This window comes from Marmota monax, unplaced genomic scaffold, assembly GCF_021218885.2.
Source record: "Marmota monax isolate L192 unplaced genomic scaffold, Marmota_monax_Labrador192_F-V1.1 WCK01_AAM20220418_F8-fsc00078, whole genome shotgun sequence".
Taxonomy (NCBI): Eukaryota; Metazoa; Chordata; class Mammalia; order Rodentia; family Sciuridae; genus Marmota; species Marmota monax.
This window is the reverse complement of record NW_026694865.1, coordinates 8425418-8446150: the sequence shown is the minus strand read 5'-3', so window position 1 is coordinate 8446150 and position 20733 is coordinate 8425418. Positions and strand designations below refer to the sequence as shown.

The window sequence follows — 20733 nt, the reverse complement described above, 5'->3', positions numbered from 1 at the left end:
CTGCTCAAGAGACAGTCTTCCTAGCATCACTCTATTGGAAGGTTTGTTCTTTCTGCCCAGGTACCAGGCACGATAGAGGGCCTAAATAAATCTTGGCATAAATAGCCAGTAAGAATATGAGTGGCTCTGAGGCCATCTTGGTACCTGAGCAAGGTGGATATAATGGCCCAACCAGTTTGGTCACTAGCCATATGGCCAACGCAAATCCCTTTGGAACACAGAAGCTTGAGAACCATCTCTTGCAACCATATGGCTAATGACAAAGCTCACCTTTGAGAGCATATGAGTAGTGCACCAAGGAGTACTGAACCCCTACCATAGTGTGACATGCAGAGGCTACAAGAAGATGCAGTGGTGCAGCTCCTGGGCCCTCGATCTGTATATTGCAGTTTGTTTACAAGCCCTGAAAATAGTCTATGGACCTCTTCAGAACACATTTAGGATGCAGGATAAGGAAAATGTTAATAAGGGAAGAAAGCATAAAGAAAGTATTAAAAGACAATCCAGCTACTTATCAGAGAAGCTATTGTTCTTTATGAGGATGGATTAATCATTATTAGCTCTCAGTCATTACAGGTGTATACATATTGGTAAAGTATCACTGATTGTTTATAGTGTTATTCTAAATTTTGTTAGGTCACCCTTTTATTTTCCTAACTTGTTGAAAAACACATTCAAGTGAAGTGAACACAGACTGTAATTAGGACATCGAAGTCTTTGTACAACTGGGTGACCTGTCATGCCACACATACAAGGGGATTGGACCTTGAGTGGCCAGGATCTCAGTCCTGTGGCTACATCGGCATTTTGGCTACTGGTGTGTGAAAATACACCCACACCCACACACACACACACCCACACACCACATGCTTATTTTCCCTGTTCTTATGTCCTGTCATCTTTAATGGAGATTGTCTTAGCATGACTCCTTAACTAACTTATCATCCACTCACCATCTCTGCCATGGGGATAATTCTAACCTCAGTTTCTTTCATTCCCTGTCCCCCTTAATGCTCATAGGTGTACCCACAGAGCATTCTAAGAAACCAGGACTACAAGTATTAAAGAGGGATAGAAAATACTTTGGAGTAAGTTGGAGCCTATTGTTCTGTGCCTTGGCCGTGGTTCCCCCACCCACCAACATTCTCTGCTCTGGTGTTGCCCCAGGATGATTCTATACAGATGTTGGAAGGCTGTGAGCCTTTCCATTTTAGAACACACTGACTTAGTCTGCATCTTCATTGGAAGGACTTCAGCAATCTGCATATGGTAAAGTAGCCTGATAATTTTCTGCTCCTCATCCAGCTGTTACTGCCAGTCTAGTTGTGAAATGTGACAGGACCATGGCCAACTGTGTGATGTTGAAATATGTTGCATCTGAAATTACTTTCTATCCTCCACATTGCTATGTGAATTAAGAGGGAATGACTGGCAATGATCAGGCAATCTAAGTCACATTTTGAATTTGCCCCAATAGGATTTATATTGATTTTTTTTGTTGTTGTTAATTGCAAGACATTGTTTGAGAAACACTGTTTGCAAGGTGTTGTGAAATTCTAGCTTGAGAATATGCTTGCATTGAGGATAACTAAGAGTATAAGATAGAATATAGATGACAACTAGTATCAGTGATATACTTCAGGTCAGAACTCAGACGAGACAAGAGAACTGTGGTCCTGAATGTCTGCCCTCAGAGGAATTAGGATTCCAGCCTGAGTCTAGACCACATAGGATTTCGATAATGGAGAGAGCAAGGGAAGAGCATTTTTGTCAGGGGAGTGACACATAAATGTGGAAGTGGGAATGTATGGGGTATGTTGAGGGACAGTGTATAGACTCTGGGAATGGTGGGTTTATGTATGTCCTAAGAGACCAGGGAAAGATCGGACTGCAGAATGTATATGGGAAGATATCATGGTGCTTTGGATAATACAGAGCTCAAATTGATTTAAACAAAAAAGTCAAATGCATTGGCTCAATAACTGATAAAAGCCCATTTTTCAGGTTGCAGGCATGGTCCTCTTGGTCTGCCTCAGTCCTCCTAGATTTCCTCACAAGAAGATGGCCAGCAGTAGCCAGGGCTCTAAGTTGCTTTGTTCCCATTTATAACCATCAAACAAACAAAAGACCTGAACTTGATTCTAACTGAAGCATTCTTATCTATCATGGAGCCAGGGAACTGCTGTGGGCTTAGAACTAGGTTCTGCTTATCTCACAACTGGTCAGATTAGGAATGAAATTGTGCTGATCGGTTTATGTCAAGCAAAGATCAACCACTGGATCTCATTTTGGAGCCCAACAACATTCAAATCATACAGATGGTATAGAGTGATTTCCCAAAGGAAAACCTAGAAAAATGAAAACGAATGGCAGATACAGAATGGGTTACCATACAAAAAGCATTCAAAGGCAAAATTACGAATTCGAATCCTAGGACAAATGATCTCAAGTGACTGTAGATTTTATTCTATAGACAGAACCATTTGCGATTTTTAGAGTATTGTCTTGGTCCTTGATTATAAGAATATTGAAATCACTTGTCACAGACCTCAGCCATATCTGCTTACATCTGGCTAAGATCTGTGATTACCAGTTTGCCTCTACTTCCTCATTCACTCCTTCAGCTCCTTAGCAAGATTGTGCATACTTAGTCAATTAGATGATCTTTATTCAGACCCTACAGAGCACCCAACATGAGTGGCTCTGAGGGCCCCCTCCTCTCCCTCCTGAGAGGGCCCCCTAAGAGCCAGACCCTACTTATTTAACATTCCCCTGTTAGAGGTTGTTCCATTGAGTCTTTCATTTGTTCACCTTAACATTAATAACAAAGTCTGTAGAATTGCTGAAGTTCAATAGAGGCCATCCATCTATCCATTCATCTATGAAATGAGTTTCTGCTGTGTGACAGGAGCTGTGCTCCCACTGGGGATGAATCCAGGGAAGGCACATGGTCCCTACCCTTGGATTCTCAGTCTGGCTGGGCTAATCTGACAAATTCACAATTGTGATTTTATGTAGAATATACTGTATGCAGCATGCTGTGGAAGTTTAGAGGAGGCATTTCTCTCACCTGGAGGCATTGGCAGATGATAGTTTTTAGTTGAGGTGATGTTTTAAAAGGGTTTGAAGGCTGGGTTGAAGCAGTGGGCAGGCATTTAGGGCAGAGGAAACATGATAAATGAATCAAGGGTGCAATATTATTTCAGGAAGGCCCAGGTGTTATTCCATGGCTGGAGATATACTTCTTAGATAAATGGAAGGTAGAATGCAAATTCAGATTTATCAAACTTTCCACCTGAGATTCTGCTGAGTAGGTTGGGAATGTAGTCTGGGAATTGCATTTTTGTGTCCAACTCTCTTGCAATTACCATCAGAACCAGCTAAAGTATCAGGTCTTGGGTGCAGGAGGTAGGTGTGGGGCTAGGAGGGTTGAGGGAAAATATACTCTGGGCAGAGGAACAGAAGGAGTCTGGAGAGTGTGGTCAGGGAGTCAAAGAAGGATAGGGGAGAGTTTGCAGATCTGAGTGGTCAATAGGACCTGCAGGAAGTTGAAGGCATCTGCCAGCAGAGCATATAATTTTCAACAGAGCCTACTTAGAACAGGAAATTATATTTTAAGGTTATTTTTATACAGTTGAACTAAACCATCTTTCTAGACAAAAATGACTCAAAATAATGACTTGGCTCTTAACTCTCATGCAGTCAAAAATCCAGGTTCCAAACTTTAAGTGAATTTCTTAGTCTGTTCATCTTCCTTTGGGAGTTAGGTTAGCTCAGTGAATTTGGAGTGCTCTTGAGTAACTTTTGAGGCTACTTTGCAAATGTCTTGATTCAATATTATAAGTATGATCAATTCAAGAATGGACAAATGTGTAACACTGAATCCACACAGGGGGAATCAAATGGGGTGAGTCCAGCATTTATACAATTAAGGATATTTTCAGAACTTCTTCTTAAAATCATTAAGATTAGCAAGATATTTTAATTTTCTCTCTCAGACATGGTAAGAATAAGAAGCTTCTCCAAGTATTCTTAACTAACTGATGATTTCCTGGAGTGAGTTTGATTTTCCACCTGTGGATAGTATATGATAGATTACACTTCTGACTTCCTGTGCAATGATTTTTATTTACATGGCATTAAAATAAGAATGAGATTTCAGACTGACTCTGTTTTATGATATTGTTGGAGCTACCCAGCACTATGATAGCTTAGTGGCAGTGACTGGAAATGACGTCCACCAAGGAAATGCTCTGCTGCCTTGTTTGAGCTCTCATACTATAAACAGCTGTCCTTTTTTGCAGTCCATTTAGTGCCATGGGTTTTTGCATTTTTATACTTTTTGCTGATTTCACTGTTTAAAATGGCCCCAAGAGTAGTGCTGACATGCTATCTAGTGTTCATAAGCTCAAGAAGGCTGTGATGTCCCAGGAGAAAACACTAGTTTTGGATAAGCCTGACTCAGGTCATGAGCTCAATGTTAATGAATCAACAATATATATTTTAAAAAGTTCCTTCCTTCCTTCCTTCCTTCCTTCCTTCCTTCCTTCCTTCCTTCCTTCCTTCCTTCCATACCAGGGATTGAACCCAAGGGCACTTAACCACTGAGCCATATCCCCAGTCCTATTTTTGTATTTTCTGTAGAGACAGGGTCTCTCTGAGTTGTTTAGGGCCTCGGTATGTAGCTGAGCCTGGTTTTGAACTTGGAATCCTCCTGCCTCAGCCTCCCAAACCGCTGAGATTATAGGTATGGACCAGTGTGCTGACTAAAGTGTCTTTTAAAAAGCACACACACTCTCTCAAACTAACAAGTGAATTACAACTCCAGCAGAGAACATGAGGAATGTAGCCTTTGAATCACCTCTTTAAAATCCCCTTGTTTCTGCTAATGGGCAGTATCACAACCTTTGGGACAGGAGTCCCCTGTGTTTCTCTTTTGTTAGTAAAGCAATAAAGCTTCTTTTTCCTTTTTCTAAAAAAAGATAAGAAACAAAACCAAACAAACAAAAAAAAAACCACACACACAAAACACAGTTATGCATTGATCAGTTGAGAAAAACATTGTAACCAGAAGCTCATAGGGACTTAACCTTTTATTTCTCCTTAGAGTAATAGTTTAATATTTGCTAATTCACAGAGACTACATAGAATATAATTAGTGAAAAGAATGAAAATTGACTTTGCTATTCTAGCTTATATTTGTAGAGCCTACATTTGAAAGAGCTCATGTGATATGTTAAGCAACTAGGTTGTTTTTCTTTATATAAAAAATATAGCTACATTATGAAAACTTATAAAATAGTTGATGAGTCAAAGGACATAAACATTTTTAAAGCTTTTACATACTGTTTAAAAAGTTATGCCAATTTACAATGTAAGCTTCAATGCATCTTTGCTTTATATTGCATTTTTTTTGTTTGAAAAATGACAAAAGTGATACATATATGTGAGAGAAAATTCAGGTTATGTAGATGTTTAAAATAGAGTTTGAAAATCTTCCTCTTTCTCACCTTTTCCCACTTCTTCCTCAAGGATATTAAGAATTAGGTCTATGTTGTTTTAAGCTATTTTAGATGATGCACATAAAATAAATGCATTTATGCCTATAATTTAATAACTAAATATTGAATATTTGCCTATTATGTACTCTTTGCTTTATTCTTTCTTACCACAGAAACTTAAGCAGAAAAATTCTTCCTTGTTACTCATAAAATATTTATTAAAATATTTGTCAAGAGAGAAGTTATATAAATGGTGTATGTTTATAGCTACTGTTTAATTTTGTGCTATGTAACTAGGTTTTGATAAATATCTTTTAATCTAATCTTTTAATTTTTTTTGCCAATAGCTAAGGCTACAGAACAGTACAGAATTCAACCTTTCTCTTTTCTTCTTTTCTCTCACTAGACTTGACAGAGGATTATAAGGATTCACTTTTGAGATAGAAAAGTAGTGAATGAGTAGATGCAATTGGGTAAACATTATCCAGGGTCAATGAGGATGCTTAATCTACATTAGTACATCAGTTGTCTGTGGAATGATTACTATGTGAGGAACACTTTAGCTTCCAAGTGCTCCTCTAAACTCTGTCCCTGTCACCATGGCCTGAGACTAGAGGACACTGGAGAATGGTTGAGGCTCACTGTGTGTTTCTGGCAACACAGGGACCAGTTGGAGCATGATGAGCATCCCTTGTTCTGGATGGAGAAAGTGGCATCTTGTACCAGCTGTGTTGATTAAGTTTTAAGCCCTATTTAACATCTAAAAGCTTTAGTTTTAACTTACTATGACTTAGAGATAATAACAATGTCCCTTGGAAAGGAATGAGATTGTTAGTGGTTGTGACTGATGGAAAAACTCAGGAGAGCTACAGACCTTTGAGGTGAGTAGGTAGGTTGTTTCTGAGATTGGGCGGGGAGATGGAGGAATTGTAAAGGGTTGGGGCTGTCTTTTTTTCTACTTGGGAGAGAGTAAAGTGAAAAGCAGAACTTTATCAAAGCCAGGAAGGACTGTTTTCTAGAAAGAATGGGATGCTGCTCCTGATGGAGCTTAGTGGCCCACTAGCCAGCCTGTCAGTTTCCTTACTTGACAGGCCCAGGAGATCACTGAGGCCCAGTAAGGGTGTATCATGACATGATAACATTTCTCCCTTATCTCAAATTCAGCCCCCTAGCAAGATCCCCAAAATTCTTTCTGTAGATGCTGAGAAAATGAGGAGTTGGCCGAGATGTAGATTTTAAAAATATTTTACAGTGCGCTTCTTAGGAGAAATTGATAGAATTTTTGAAGGCTGTAAATTCTGTCTGACTTACAGAGGAAAAACCAAAACAAAACACCCTTCCCATAGGTTAGAAATTATTATATCTCTTCCCCATGAGATTCTTAGTTTACTCTTGGGATGTTTTTTGTTTGTGCACTGTACAGACTTTGAGATAATCATCTGAAACCTAGAGACACACACCCTTTGAAGTGTGCAGTTTCTCTTCCAAAGCATCTATGGGAGAGGCACTGAGAAGAATGTTTAAAGAAAAATATCTCAGATAGTTATCCACATTCTTCTTTTATTTTTATTCCTAAAAAATAGTGAGCAAGCATTTTTTTTACTCCACTAATTTCTAGTTTTTGAACATTTATAAAAGGATATGTTCCTTTATGTTAAACTTTCCAGTGTGTTAAAGGAGTTTTTATATATATCATTAATCATATTAGAATTGTCACTTGTCATATAAGATTTAAATATTATAGAAAGCTTTAGAGTAAAAATCATAGATCAGGTTAATTGTATCCCTTCTCAAGAAAATCCTTTGCAAATAATGGCTCTTTGTTGTTTGTCTTTGAAATTTGTTAATGAAATATAGAAGATTTTAACTACTGTCACTACATCACAAATTTTCTTTGGCTGCTGAGCTTTGTGAATATAAATGATATATTCTTTGTATTTCTTTCTGGTAGTTTCATGATTTTTGTAGTATTTATATCTCCTACTCACCTAGAATGTGTATATGATAGTGATAAAGCTGTAACTTATTGTATTCTACATGTTTGTTTTCTAGACTCTCCATGTTGTTCTGGTGATGATTTGACTATTTCTATGATGATATCATACTGCTTTAGTTACTGTAACCTCACAGTATTAGTTCTGTCACAGAGTTTCCTCTCATTTTTTAATTAGATGATTTTAATTATCTGAAACTTTCTCTTCAAGTTTAATGGAATATCCTGTTGAGATGTTGGTTGGATTATACTTATAAATGAATTGAGAGAGAATTGCCATCTTGTAATATTATACCTTTCCCATCTAGGAAATTGTAGTTCTTTCCATTATTTTATAGAAATAAACATCTTTTATGCATGTTCTTTAGTAAAATGTAAAATAAGGTTGGTTTGCCATATTTATAGGTAGAGCTACAACCCTTGCCCCTTTTATTTTATATTTTGAGACAGGGTCTTGCTAAATTGCCAGACTGGTCTTGAATTTGAGCTTCTCCTTCTTCAACCTCTACAGTAGATGGGACTACAGGGATGTATAATCACAGCCAGCTGAGTATAACTGTTACCAAAATGCCATTTTCTAAATGATTATTGTATCGGATTATAATCTGCTAGATTCTAGGCCTGCAGGCATGACAGTGATGTGAGATATGAGAAGAAAAAGAAAGTTTCATTCATTAGGATTCTCATACTTGTCTCTCCTCTAAGGAAGTCACAATGTATAGAGCATGTTAAAGTATGGGAGGACTTACTGGACCACTGAACCTCTTGAAGAAATGTAGGAGCACACTTTGAGAAAGGATGGCTTCTAGGAACCAACTGCTGTTTTTTTTTCTGAAGGAGGTTGGGAGTGAGATAGAGGTCTAGCCGTGGCTGTGATCAGACTGGGCTGGAGTCTCTGGAAGGAGATGCTAGTGGGCCCTGAGAATAAAATGATAGGGTTGAAATTCACCAAATCCATACTAATTGTCAGATACAAAAGGATTTTGGGGACTGCACATTTGAGAGTGAATTTAGAGGTGTCAAGTACCAAATAGAAAGAGTGGCACATGAGATACAATGTGGTGGCTGAGGGCTCTGACAATTTTTTACATAGTTGGAACCCCTATATCTGGATTGCCAAAGAGTGGGCTTAGTGCATTTGGAGTCAGTTTTTCAGAATGTAAGTTGGAACCTTGTAAACAATCATTCCTTTTTGCTAATAGATCCTGTTGTCTGGGAACTTTCAGTAGGTAAATTTCAGATTACTGTGTGTATGTTGAAAGCTATGAGTCCTAAGATTGAAAATGAAAGGACTTGCAGAGGTGATTCCTGGAGCTTCATGTGTTCTGCAGAGGCACCTCAGATCTGCAGGATTGTGGGGCTCCAGCTTTTATCTTCTATTTCAACTGTATTTCTCAAGAAAGACTTCCTTGCATGTAGGAGTTAGGAGTGATTTCCTCAACTAGTCTTATAGCATTTGGAGAATGCAAGCATGGGATTGCGTTAGCTGTGTGCCTGTCATATTTCTTTTGACAAATGCTCCTTAACCATCTGCTTGTTCCTCACTGAGTTTGTTTTTCATCTCCATGCCCATCCTTGCCCCAAACACCTGTCATATAAGTTTAGGATATAATTCTTGTAAGGAAAGAACATATATTTTTCCTCCAGTCCTCATGGGTTCTTAACTGGAATGGACCTTGTAACAACAAAAGACAGATTAATAAGACAAAAAACAAACATTTATTACCATATGTATTTCAAATATACATGGGAGACACCTAGGGAATAACCAGTTCTCATAGAGTGACTTTGAATTCCAGCTTATTTAGCATTTTCAGCAAAGACTAATATGTTTTTAGAGAAGTAACAAGACAAAGGGAAAGGACTTTTGAGGCTCTGTGGGCACCAACTTGGGGGAAGGCCAACAATTAGAAGATAAAGACTAGTTAATTAAACCTGTTAATGGAGATTCCTCTGGTGCCATCTCCAGGTCCATAAGGGTCCAAAGTTGCCTTCAATGATTGACCTTTGTTAACTTAGTAGAAGAGGGCAGGGTGTCTTTGTCTTTGTAAACCTATGTCCAGTTTTAAGTCAAGAAGAAGGAGGACAGAGAGCTCTCCTCCATCTGCTGCTTATCTAACATCAGCTCCACAGTCCTTCATGTTTGGTGGTGGCACATTCCAGTGTCACATGTTCTCAGTCCCATTTGATCCCCTATGAGTGACTATCTCCTTTTCCTTTGTCTGATAATGAAGGAGAATAGTTTGGAGGGAGGAGTCCTTTAGTATCTTGTGCAGATTAGTTGAGAGAGCTCCAAACAGCCTTCCCTGGGGATTACTGTATTTTCCTAGGATCACCAGAAGTAGAGGCAGGAGAGCTTGCCTGCAAGACTCTCCCGAGTTTGCATGGGCGGGGTCTAAGTGGATGTGGGCTGAGCCCAGAGGAATGATTGGAAGGAAACTTAGTTTCACTGTAGGACTATCAAGATGCTCTCAAATGTTCAGCCACACCCTTCCTACTTCCAATGGCCAAGTTGGAGACCTGTTTTTTATGAGTTCTCTGGCAAATCTGGCCCTCAGTGAGTTGTGCTCTGCACAAATACATTGTGTACCTCAGTGCTCTCTTATACCTGTGCTTCCATGATCTGTAGCCATCTACTGCAGAGTTTCCACACTAGCTATGAGATAGCACTACTGTGTGTCTTTGGAAATAAAGCACATTGGAATCTCAGGAATTAGGCTGAGATAGCCAGGGTGCCTTTTGGGCTCCTACCTCTCTGGTCCCTCTTTTAAGAGTATGATTTCTCTTCTTTTCCTACAGATGAATTTGCAAGGTTATGGTTGCTTACCAGTTTGCTGTAGCCCTCTGTGCCTGCCCCAGTCTTGGTGATTTCATAAGCTTCCAGACACCCAGCTAGAGTTCTACCAAATGGGATTACTCAGTTACTGGGTTCAGAAAGAACCCCACAGGTCGAGCTGGCCTGTTTGAGTCAGGCCACACTGTGTTAGATCTATAGCCTAGGAATGGATTAACTGCCTTGGGGTGGGGGCTCTGCACTGCTTGGATAACTGGGGGGAATAAGCAAGTAGAGAAGGTCACCAGATACCCAAGGCAGCCCCCTTCAGCTGAACAGACCACAAAACATGTCTCTTACATTGTTCAAATATTTGCTAGATAAAGTGATTGATCCTTTGCTCCCAACTCTACTACTTAATGTTTGTAAGTGAAATTGCCCAACATCCCCTGTCTCTGGTTGTAAGAATTATCAAGCATTTTGGATGATGATCCCTGCCCTCCAGTTCAGCTCTTTTTTGGGGTTGGACTCAGTTGAATTGCATAATGAAAGCAGTCGGATAACATGGCAGCTCGGCACTACTACTCCTGTTGGGAAGTAGGGGATGAGGGCAGCTCTGCCAAGAACAGCATTTGTAAAGATTGGGTGATGGGACTTGAGGCCCCCATCACCCCTTTCCATGTACTCAGTGAACAGAGGCCCGCAAGCAGAGAGGGGGTCTGTGGACACAGGCTGGGAGGATCACTGACTTGCAAGTCTCTTTCCAGAGAGGAACAATGATTTATTTGCCTTTCCATTTCTACCGACTGTCCCCACGTCTCTATAGAATAGGAAAAAAAAAACCACATCATTCTAAAACAGGAGAGTAGAAAAAGGATTAGCCTCATTGGGGGAAGGCAGGTTTCTGGTTGGGCTGTACATTGCAACTTCATCAGACCCTTGTGTTATTTTTGAGTGGCAGGAATAATAGGACTTACACCTAATCAAGGAAAGGAATTCCAAACAAAAGCTTGGGTGGGGTTTCCTGGGCAGGAGTGTGATATTGTAATAAATGGGAAGCAGAGTTCTGGAGTCCAATCTCTGGTCTGATTACACAAATTATAGCAGGGGCCCTGTTTTCAAAGGAATGTAACACACCCCACTGAGGCCCCTCCTCAGGGGTGTGCCCGCATTTCCTCCAGCCTCCTTAGCAGTTTAAGCTGCCAGAGCTGCTGAGGGCTTGTGCAGAATAATTATGATGCCTTCGTTAAGGTGTCTGCCTTGGGATCATTTTCCAGGTGAGTTTACCTTATGTTAAAGTCCTCTAGAAATTCCTGTGGCTAAATCTTGTACTCTTCTCCTGAATTACTGAACAGGAAGCTAATGTAGGCATCTGACATACCAGTGATGATTGCCCATATTTCAAAGTACTTTACACTGGACAGAGGAAACTGTGAATAAAAAGTCCCTTTTCTTCCAAAAGGTACATCATCCTCTGGGACAGTGCCTGTTGCCTGTTGCTGTATTGGGTTTTCCGATCGACACCCGCAGCCTCCTCTGCATCCCTCCCTGACTCTGCCTCCCAGCTGTCCTCTCTGGCCCTCTTGCCTTGCTGCTCCCTCTTGAGGTATCCTGCCCTCATCCCCTTTTTTTTCTTTATTCAATTTTAGGATTAAACATCTGCTCTCTTGAGAATGAACCCCATTTGGCCTTCCTATGTCTTCCTGGATCTGCTCATCCTGAGTGCCCTGCGTGTTCACCCTCTTAGCCTGTATGCCCCAGTGTTAAATGATGTCTTTACTTCTTTTTCCTTTTTAATTTGCAAACCCTCAAGGCTAAGACCAGTTCTTCTTCAGACTGGTGATATGTGGCACATAATAGATAAATCAATAGTTTGGGGATATTATGTCTTAAGCAGATGATATATTATTTTTACTAGAACCAATTTATGCCCAGTATCAGGCACATTTCTAATCATAGCCTTATCTCTTTAGGATCCTCACTTATTTTTCTTTATACCATTTTGGTTTGTTTTTAACCATATATCTCTCTGTCTCATCCCTGTTTACCCCATTAAGCCCCAACTTTTCAATTTTTGATAAAATTGACACAGTTGCATTAAGATAGGTTGGGAATAACTTAGAGCTTACTCATTAACATATTTTATAATATAATCTTGTTATAATTATGTTATATATAATTGCTTTATGTAATAATACTACATTTAAGTTTTTTATAGGTGTTCCACATCTGGGATGAGAGACATATGGGCTAACTTCAAAATGTCAAGAGCACAGTAACCATGTGGCTTACAATCACTCACATACTCCCTGACCCCTGGTGTCTATGGGCTGTAACCCTTGCTTTACTAATTGGTAAGAATGAAGTAAGGTCACCCGGGCAACAGTGTGGCTACCTACTTGTGTCTGGCCCCAACCCTCCCCCTGCCCTTCCTGGCCCTGCCCATTCCAGCTTTCCTCAACAGCTTCTATTCTCTTAAAACACTTCTATTCTCTTAAAACACTTCTATTCTCTTAAAACACTTCTATTCTCTTAAAACACTATTCCTTTTCATACCACTTTTTACCCATGCTGGGCCTTGTGCCTGAAGTGTTTCCTGTCCTGTCTCAGTCATGGTAAGCTTCCAGCATTGGCTCCACCTTGCCTCTTCTGAGATCCCTTCAGTTTCCCCTACCAGTGTCCAAAAAATAAGAAGAAAAAAAAAATGGATGAGAGCCTCCATGTGTATCACATTTGATCTAGTCATTTGTTTATGGATCTCTCCTCTCACTGGATTGGAGAGGGCAGCATTCTTAGGCAGGGCCTTGGCTTTAATTCACTTTGTGTTCCCAGTACCTAGAGAGTGCCAGGGGTACAATAACTACCCACTGATCTAACAGGTTAGGCCATAAGGGATGTTTTCTTCCTTAAAAAAAAAAAAAAAACAAAAAAAAAACCTAAGTATTTTATCCTCAGTGTGGTGTTTCACTTTGAAAATTATGGCACAGGCCTTTCATGTTGTCAAGAAGGTTTAGGGCTCTACTCCATGGGGTCCTATTTTACAGATGAGGAAGTAGAGATTCTCAAACCATAGCCACCCATCTTGGCAGATGGTAATGTGGACCTTGTCTTCACAGTCCTTGCCAAGTGGTCTTTTCCCCATAGGAGACACTTCTATAAACTTGATGACAACCACAAGCTGGCAGGAGGTTTCTAGTTTTCTTGTGGGGCTGAGAAGCTAGATTTCAAGGGAACAGGCAGAGGTTCCAAAATCATCCCTGGTACAATCTGAGTTGATTGTGTGTTCAAATGCTGCTCTCATGTTGGTGGCCTTGCTCATTTCAGTCTGCAAACTATGAAGATTTTAGAGGTGAATGAGAAAGGAGAGACGAAGTGCTCTGTGGGTTGCAGAAGGCTGTGTGAAGGTTAATGCTACTCCTGGATTGTGCCCCTGATAGACTCTTACAGATTGCACTTCTGTGTTATTTTCCCTGAGCACATTAATTTTACTGGGTAAGATACTGCATTCCCTTCATTGGTACACATGTAGTCAGAACTGCTTATAAATAAATATTCCATTGTCGCCTGCGTAATTAGACCCAGGAAGGGGAGAGGTGCATGTAGGAACTGCTAATTTGTGTGCATCAGCTGGCTGGAAATTCACCAGCAGCGAACCCAGACAAGCCGTTGATGAGTGTTAAACATCACAGGGTCCACATGCTGGGGGAGGTCCCCAGACAACACCCAGGGGACAGAAATCTTTCTCCTGATTGCCAGAAATGAATGAAGTCCAGAAATACTATTTCTAAAACTGTCTATGATATTCTTTTGGTACAAAAAAAATTTCATTAGTTTGGATTATGAAAAGTCACCTAATGTAGGGAATTATAGGGACAGTTTTAAAATATGAAAGTACAAACATAATGAATTGCACAGAACTGACAGATGATAGGCCTAAAAGAGATTTTTGAAATACGTTCTGTAACACAAATTTGACATTGTCCAATGAAGGATTTTAGGGAATCTAAGTTAATGCATAAGAACAATAGTTCACTATCACTTCATAACGATGTAGTTCTGGATGGCTAAAAAGAGACTTTGGCAATAGTTGGGTCCTTAAATTCTTTACATAGCCAAGTGTTAATTTGAATAAACTTGAAAGTTTTATTACCCTTATTTTTCTAGACAGACCATTTAAACTTCCAATTGTGTAGGTCTAGGACTATTTCACACTATGAATTAGTCTGTCTGCATTAACGACATTTTCCTATGCTTTAAATTGGCAGATATTTGACTGATTGGTAAGTAAAGCAGTACTAGTCAGCTTTCAAAGAATAGGAAAATGTTTTTCCCTGCCCTCAAAAGTTTCCAGTCTACTATATAAAACACACAAACTGGCATTTTACCCCACAGTCTGGACTTTGGAATCAGATGGCTCTCTGTTCAGTAATCATGGGAGTATGTTCCTTAACCTTATAAGCCTCAAGTTTCTTCATCTGTAAAATGCAGATTAATTTACTTCTTAGGGTTGTGAGGAAAAGGAAGGGGACACGTAAACTCTCAGGCGTGTGTGTTCATCACTTATCCATGTGGCTGCTGCAAATGTGGTCAGGGAGAAATGATGTAACATGGCAAATGTTCTATTAGATGAGGTATGTGCTATGATCTTAGGGGAATTCAGAGGTGTGAACAGGTGACTCCTGATGGAGGTATGGGCCAGCTGAGGGTTGTAGCTAGGGATGACATTAGGAAGGAGGCTACATGTGAGCAGGATGTCAGTGCCTTTCAGGAAATGTTTATGGAGCATTGACAATGTACCAGAGATTTGCTGAGGACTGGGGTTACAACAGTGATTCAAAACCAAGAAAAACCCATGCCTTCGTGGGCTGCATTCCAGTGGGAGAAGGAAGATCAGGAAAGCACACCCCAGGCACTCAGACACACCAAGGTGAAGGGCATCAGACAGATTCTGGGAACATAAAGTCATTAATTATGGCAGGAAGGGTGTTTATAGGAGTCTGGGGAAGTGGGTGGTGAGGTGGGAGGAAAGTCCACATATGTAGGGAGGGTCCTTTGCATCTTTCTAAAGCTCCCTGGCAGCAGTGAGTAGTTATGGAAGGCTTGATTTTTCTTTTTAAAATATTTTTTGTCTTGTTGTCATAACTATTCATAGAAACATCTACAAAATTAAAAAGTAAGAGAGATGAACAGTCATAGCTCTACCACTCAGGAAAAATGTTTATTTGGACTAACTTCCTTTCAGTCCCCCTTTCCTCATAGGGCTAATTGGTGTTCTGTGTGTGTGTGTGTGTGTGTGTGTTTTGTGGTACTGGAGATGGAATGTAGGGCCTGGCACATGCTACACAAATACTCTACCATGAAGCTACATCCCCAGTTCTGGTTAATCAGTTTATTTCTTGAGTTGACATTATAAGCATACCACAAGTACAATTTAGCTGTCGGCTTTTTTCCACTTATATGCTTATAGAGTAAGCATTTTCTCAAGTTTTCATGAGCAATATTTTTCTGGTTAAGAAATGTTCAGTCAAGAATATGACACATGGTGAACTTAACCAACTTTTTCTCATGGATCATTAAGTTATTTCAAGTCCATATTGGTACAAAGATTGAATGCTAGCATGTTTATATAGGAAAGCACTTCTGCATCTATATTACTTCCTGATATGAAATCTGAAGCCCTGTATTTACCAGTTCAAGGGGCTGGATGTTTTCAAAGATATTTGAAGCACAATGTCAGTCCTCCCCAAACAGATTGCACCATCAAAAAAGCATCTTAAATGTTGATGTGTCTTGGGGATGCCTGGGGATGTGGGGATGTGGTCAGTAGATTTGAGCAGTGAGAGGTTGGAGGGAATCAGAGCAGAAGCAGGAAACGCCTCCTCAGCATGTTGCATTTCTGAGGCACAAGGAAAAGACCCTACTTGAATGTGAGATGTGCAGGGTTATAGTGCAGCCTCAACTGGCAGGCCAGCAAGAGTGGGTTTGTAGCTGAGGATGATGTGTTTGGAATGGGAATTCCCTCTCGTCCTTACATACTAAACTTTTACTTAAATGTCACCATCCCTGTTGAATTATCTGAGCCCATCAACCAGACATTAGCATTTCATGTACCTAATTATTGTTTAATTAAAGTACATAAAATAGGGAGAAAGGAAGAGGAGCTAGGCAAGGGGTGTGGCTTGGGCAAAGAATATGACCTTGCTTCAGGAGCATTGGGTGGCAGGGAGCATGCTGGGGTGAGGGGAATGAACTCCTGGATCAGGTGAGGCAGGGTTGAGTGCTGGCCAGGCTCTGAAGACATGGACCCTTGGGTCATGGGTCTGGCTTCTTCACTAACCACTAATTGTCCTGGGGCAACTATTCAAACTGCCTCTGCTTCATTTTCCTCAGGAGACATGCCAACGGTGGCAATCTTTCTGTGTCTGCCTTCCTCCCTTCCAAACAACAACAACAAAAAGGAATTCCATCATCTTTGTGCAGGGGCCATGCTAATCTCTGTATTGTTCCAATTTTAGAATATCTGCTGCCAAGCAAGCACTAGCAATCTCTTTTAAATGTAGCATTAAACAATTATTTTTAGACCCATATATAAGAGGTAGCAATTTTAAGAAAAGACAGGGAAGGATGAAATCAAAATGCAGAATGAGCAGTTACCTTTTATGGTTGTTGAAACAGTGTGTGGCCCATGGGAAGTGCTCTGTGAATGTTAGCGGTGGGGTTGATGACAGCCACTCCTCAGAGGATCCACATGACTTTGAGGTTGCCTTTCTCAGGGACCATTTGGAAAAGCTTGTCTCTTTGGGTGGTGCTCTGGCCCATGTCAGATGGGAGGGAGCACAGTTTCCCTTGACTACATCCCAGAGCAGGTCCTTTGGAAAATATCTTTGGTCTGGATTTCAGAGCTGCATACATATCCCCTAGCCCTATCCTTCTGAGCTCATCCCTGGCCATGGGAAGATGCCCTGGTAGATACCCTGCTGCAGCCTCACCTGGCAATTTTGAGAGCCTGGTACTCGACAGTCTGTGTTAGATCAGGTATAGTTCATAGAATTGCCTTTACAAAGTCCCACAAGTGGGATGGCTTACAACCATAAGAATTTGTGTCTCACAGCTTGGAGACCACAGGTGCAAAGTCAGCATTTCAGCAGAATCAGACTCCCTTAAAGGTTCTAGGGGAAATCCTTCCTTACCTCTCAACTTCTGTTGACTCCAAGGACTCCTTGCCTTGAGGCTACTTGACTGCACCCTATCCCTCTGTCTTCATATAGTCTTCTGATTGCTCTGGTCCTTGCTTCTTCTCTCATAAAAGAACATTTCTCATTGGATTTAGGACCCATCCACCTAATTCAGGATGATCTCATTTCAATACTATAATTAATTACATCTGCAGAGATCCTTTTCCCAAGTAATGCCACATTTACAGATTCTAGGAGTTAAGATGTGGATTTATATTTTTGTGGGATTACCATTTAGTTCCTTCAGGCCAGAGGTTGAGTGTGTGTTTTCATGGGAGAATCAAAGAATCCCCTCTGACATTCCCTTCTGTGCCCTAAAGCCATGGATGCCTGGTTTGGGGACAGGACATCTCTGGCTAAACCCTCTGGCTTGAGGACCTCACTTCCTTTTTAATAGAAGTGCCTCCCACAGCAGGGAGATGTTAGCTCAGCATTTGATGCCCAGGACCACCAGGGTATTAGGACTACTTTCGCAGACACACTCTGGGACCCAGACTTTCTTGAAGGACGGCATTTGAAGCTTACATGTGAGATCAGTGTGGTTTGCTTCTTACCTTAGTAGGTGGATTTGGCAGTTGTCGCTGTGATTGAGTTTTTGTGGTAAAGAGGAGGGGCTCTGAAGAACAGAAGCTCCGTGGCACCGGAAAGATTTTGTGATCATGTAGTCTAGGCACAGCTGAACTCCAGTTACCACTTTATTATAGAAACACTCCACATATGTGAATGCAAACAGTATAATTCAAGTTAGAAGCTAATTTTGGTTGTCGTGGAGGTCAGTATAGGTTATCGTTCAAGGTTAATAAGCAACCTAATGCTACTGTACCCTGGAGTAATAATTTTTTTTAGTTGTATATGGACTCAATGCCTTTATTTGTTTTTATGTGGTACTAGGATCGAACCCAATGGCTCACACCTGCGAGGCAAGCACTACCCCTGAGCTACAACTCCATCCCTGGAGTAATAATATGTGAGAGCTTTTTTTCAGTGATATTTGTTTCTTTCTCCTTTTTTGTCATCTGGATTTCTTTACTTTAGCGTCCTTCACTTTCCATTTCTCAAGACTCTTCAGTGATGCTGAAAACATGAACAGAATTGCCCTGGGGGTATGAATCTGGTTTCAAAGTAGCTCCATCAAAAAGCTTAGGTGCTTTTCAGGATCAGCCTTCTTAGGCCACATTCCCTTCTTACCACTGTGGGAAGGGTGCCAGGCTGCTCTGTGGCTCTTTTCCAAGTGTGTCAACCACCAGTTGGTTTCCAGTTCATCAAGAGCAGAATAATCTTGAGTAAATATGGCCGTTGGAAAAAAGCAAATATTTGTCTTGGCAGTCGCTGTCCCTCAAGAGTCTGGGCCTCTTGTGTTACTGGACCAAGTAGGATCTGCACCAGAGGACATGACATTGAATACTGTATCTGGTTAAAAAAAACACCTTAGTAGAAGCATACAAATAAAGGACATGTAAAAGGTAGTGTCTTTACCTCTCTGCTTATGCCTCTCTCCCTGTCTCTTTCTGTTTCTGTTCCCTTTCCCAGACACACCTGAATATTCCTTTGCTTTTCATTTCAGTTGCTCAGGCTAGGGTTTTCCACTTGACCCTGTTGACATTTTAGGTTAAAGAAGTCTTAGTTATGTGGTGCTGTCCTGTGTATCAGAGGCCTGTACCCACCCCCACATGTTGTGTCTCCACACAATACCAGATATGCCTTGGTGGTGACTGAGTACAAAATCACCCCAGTGGAGAAGTGCTGGATTAAGCTAGTCCTTCCTAAAGTACTTGGTGTAGTTCTGGTCACACACAAGACCTTCTGAGTTAGGTGGAAGCAGAAGAATCCATGTGTAGGCAGTGGTATGCTTGGGTCTCTTAACCTCTTCTCTTCTTGAGAGTCACCTTCCAACCCAGTTGGGGTCAACATGGCCACAACTTGGCTCTTACCAAAGTGAGGGCATCTGGTGCTGATGACATTGACATTGGCTGTGAATGCGTAGAGCAGGCATTAGCTATTTTCCTTTCCAGGCTTATTGCCATTCCTTCCATTGTTTAGAAAAGGGGATGCCAATCACACTAAGGGTGCTCAGGAGATGTACTTGACACTTGGCAGCTTCTGCTTGCTCGATTCTTCAGCTAGGCAGCAAAGCATGACAGGAGTCTCTTGCCCACCACAGTGGTGAAGCAGTCAAACTTACTTTGTGTCATCAGAGAGGAAGGAGCAGAACTTAGATGTCAAGGTGACATGATGTTTGGGCAGATGAGATTCCTGGACCTTCTCAAGTGTGACTGTACATATGTTCCTCCAGCCAGTGTTGCTTCTTTAGAAAACTTCAAGGAAAGACTCTGTCCCTATGAAACTGTTGATCTGAAAGATTTAAGCATTGTAATCACTTTAAAAAGCACACTTTGGGAGATTAGAGTTGTTGCAGTAAAGTCTTAGTAGCACAATTCTCATGTTGCTTCCTTTTTATTTGCTGTGGTTAACGCTTTTTCTTGAAAAATTCAAATATAGATTAGTCTAATGAGTCACATGTACTTCCTAGCTTCAGTGATTATCAATACTTGACTCATCTTGTTTCATCAAGAATACCCCCTACTCACCTGATTATTTTGAATGAAATCCTCACCTTCATATCGTTCTTCTGTATGTATTTCAGCGTGCAATTCAAGAAGATTAAGGCTCTGTTCTTAATTATTATAATCCCTAAAAATAAACGAGCCATTATTGCACCTAAATATTCCTTAGTATTATGAATCCATTGCGTGTGGTTGAAAAGTCTCCTAGGTCTTCTTAGTCTCCTCTGATCTACCTCATCATTTAATCTCACTGTTCCAGGGTGGGATGGATCCTGGACACCTGCTTTCCTTCTCCTGTGTCTCCTATGGAGGTCCTGAGCCTGGTGCAGGCATCTGGCAGGAACCTCAGAGATTCCTACTTTTCTCCAGTTTTGCCTATGCCTTTCCTTCCAGGCTTTCTAGCTTGTCACAGGGCACAGCCTTGCCTCAAGGGAAATGTTCAGCTAGCAGGTGCTTTGAATCCCTAGACAGCAACTCCCCTCAGACTATCATTGATTGGGCTCTGTTAGCTTTCTTTCCCTGAGATGCAGCTTTTTAAAAAAAAATCTACTCCATGCAAAATTTTCTATGCCAGGATCTGTGGTATCAGCCAGGATCCTAGAAGTTCATGAAGATGGAGTACTTAATGAAGCATTCTAGCAGTGAAAGAACCAAGCCAGACACACTT

At 40.9% G+C, this 20733-nt stretch overlaps 1 protein-coding gene and 1 pseudogene across 7 annotated transcripts in view; one reads left to right on the top strand and one right to left on the bottom strand.

The window, feature by feature from the left end:
• The window catches only part of Tln2 (talin 2), a 400739-nt gene that overhangs the window by 134094 nt on the left and 245912 nt on the right, over window positions 1-20733 (top strand). The window contains exon 1 of one of the 7 annotated variants that reach the window (XM_058573294.1): window positions 11526-11544. The exons of the other annotated variants lie outside the window; for them this stretch is intronic. The gene's annotated coding sequence lies outside the window, so the exon portion shown is untranslated. Of the gene's footprint in view, window positions 1-11525; window positions 11545-20733 lie in introns of those variants that run through there. 7 annotated transcript variants of the gene reach the window in all.
• LOC124080681 (U6 spliceosomal RNA) lies at window positions 16707-16805 on the bottom strand (annotated as a pseudogene).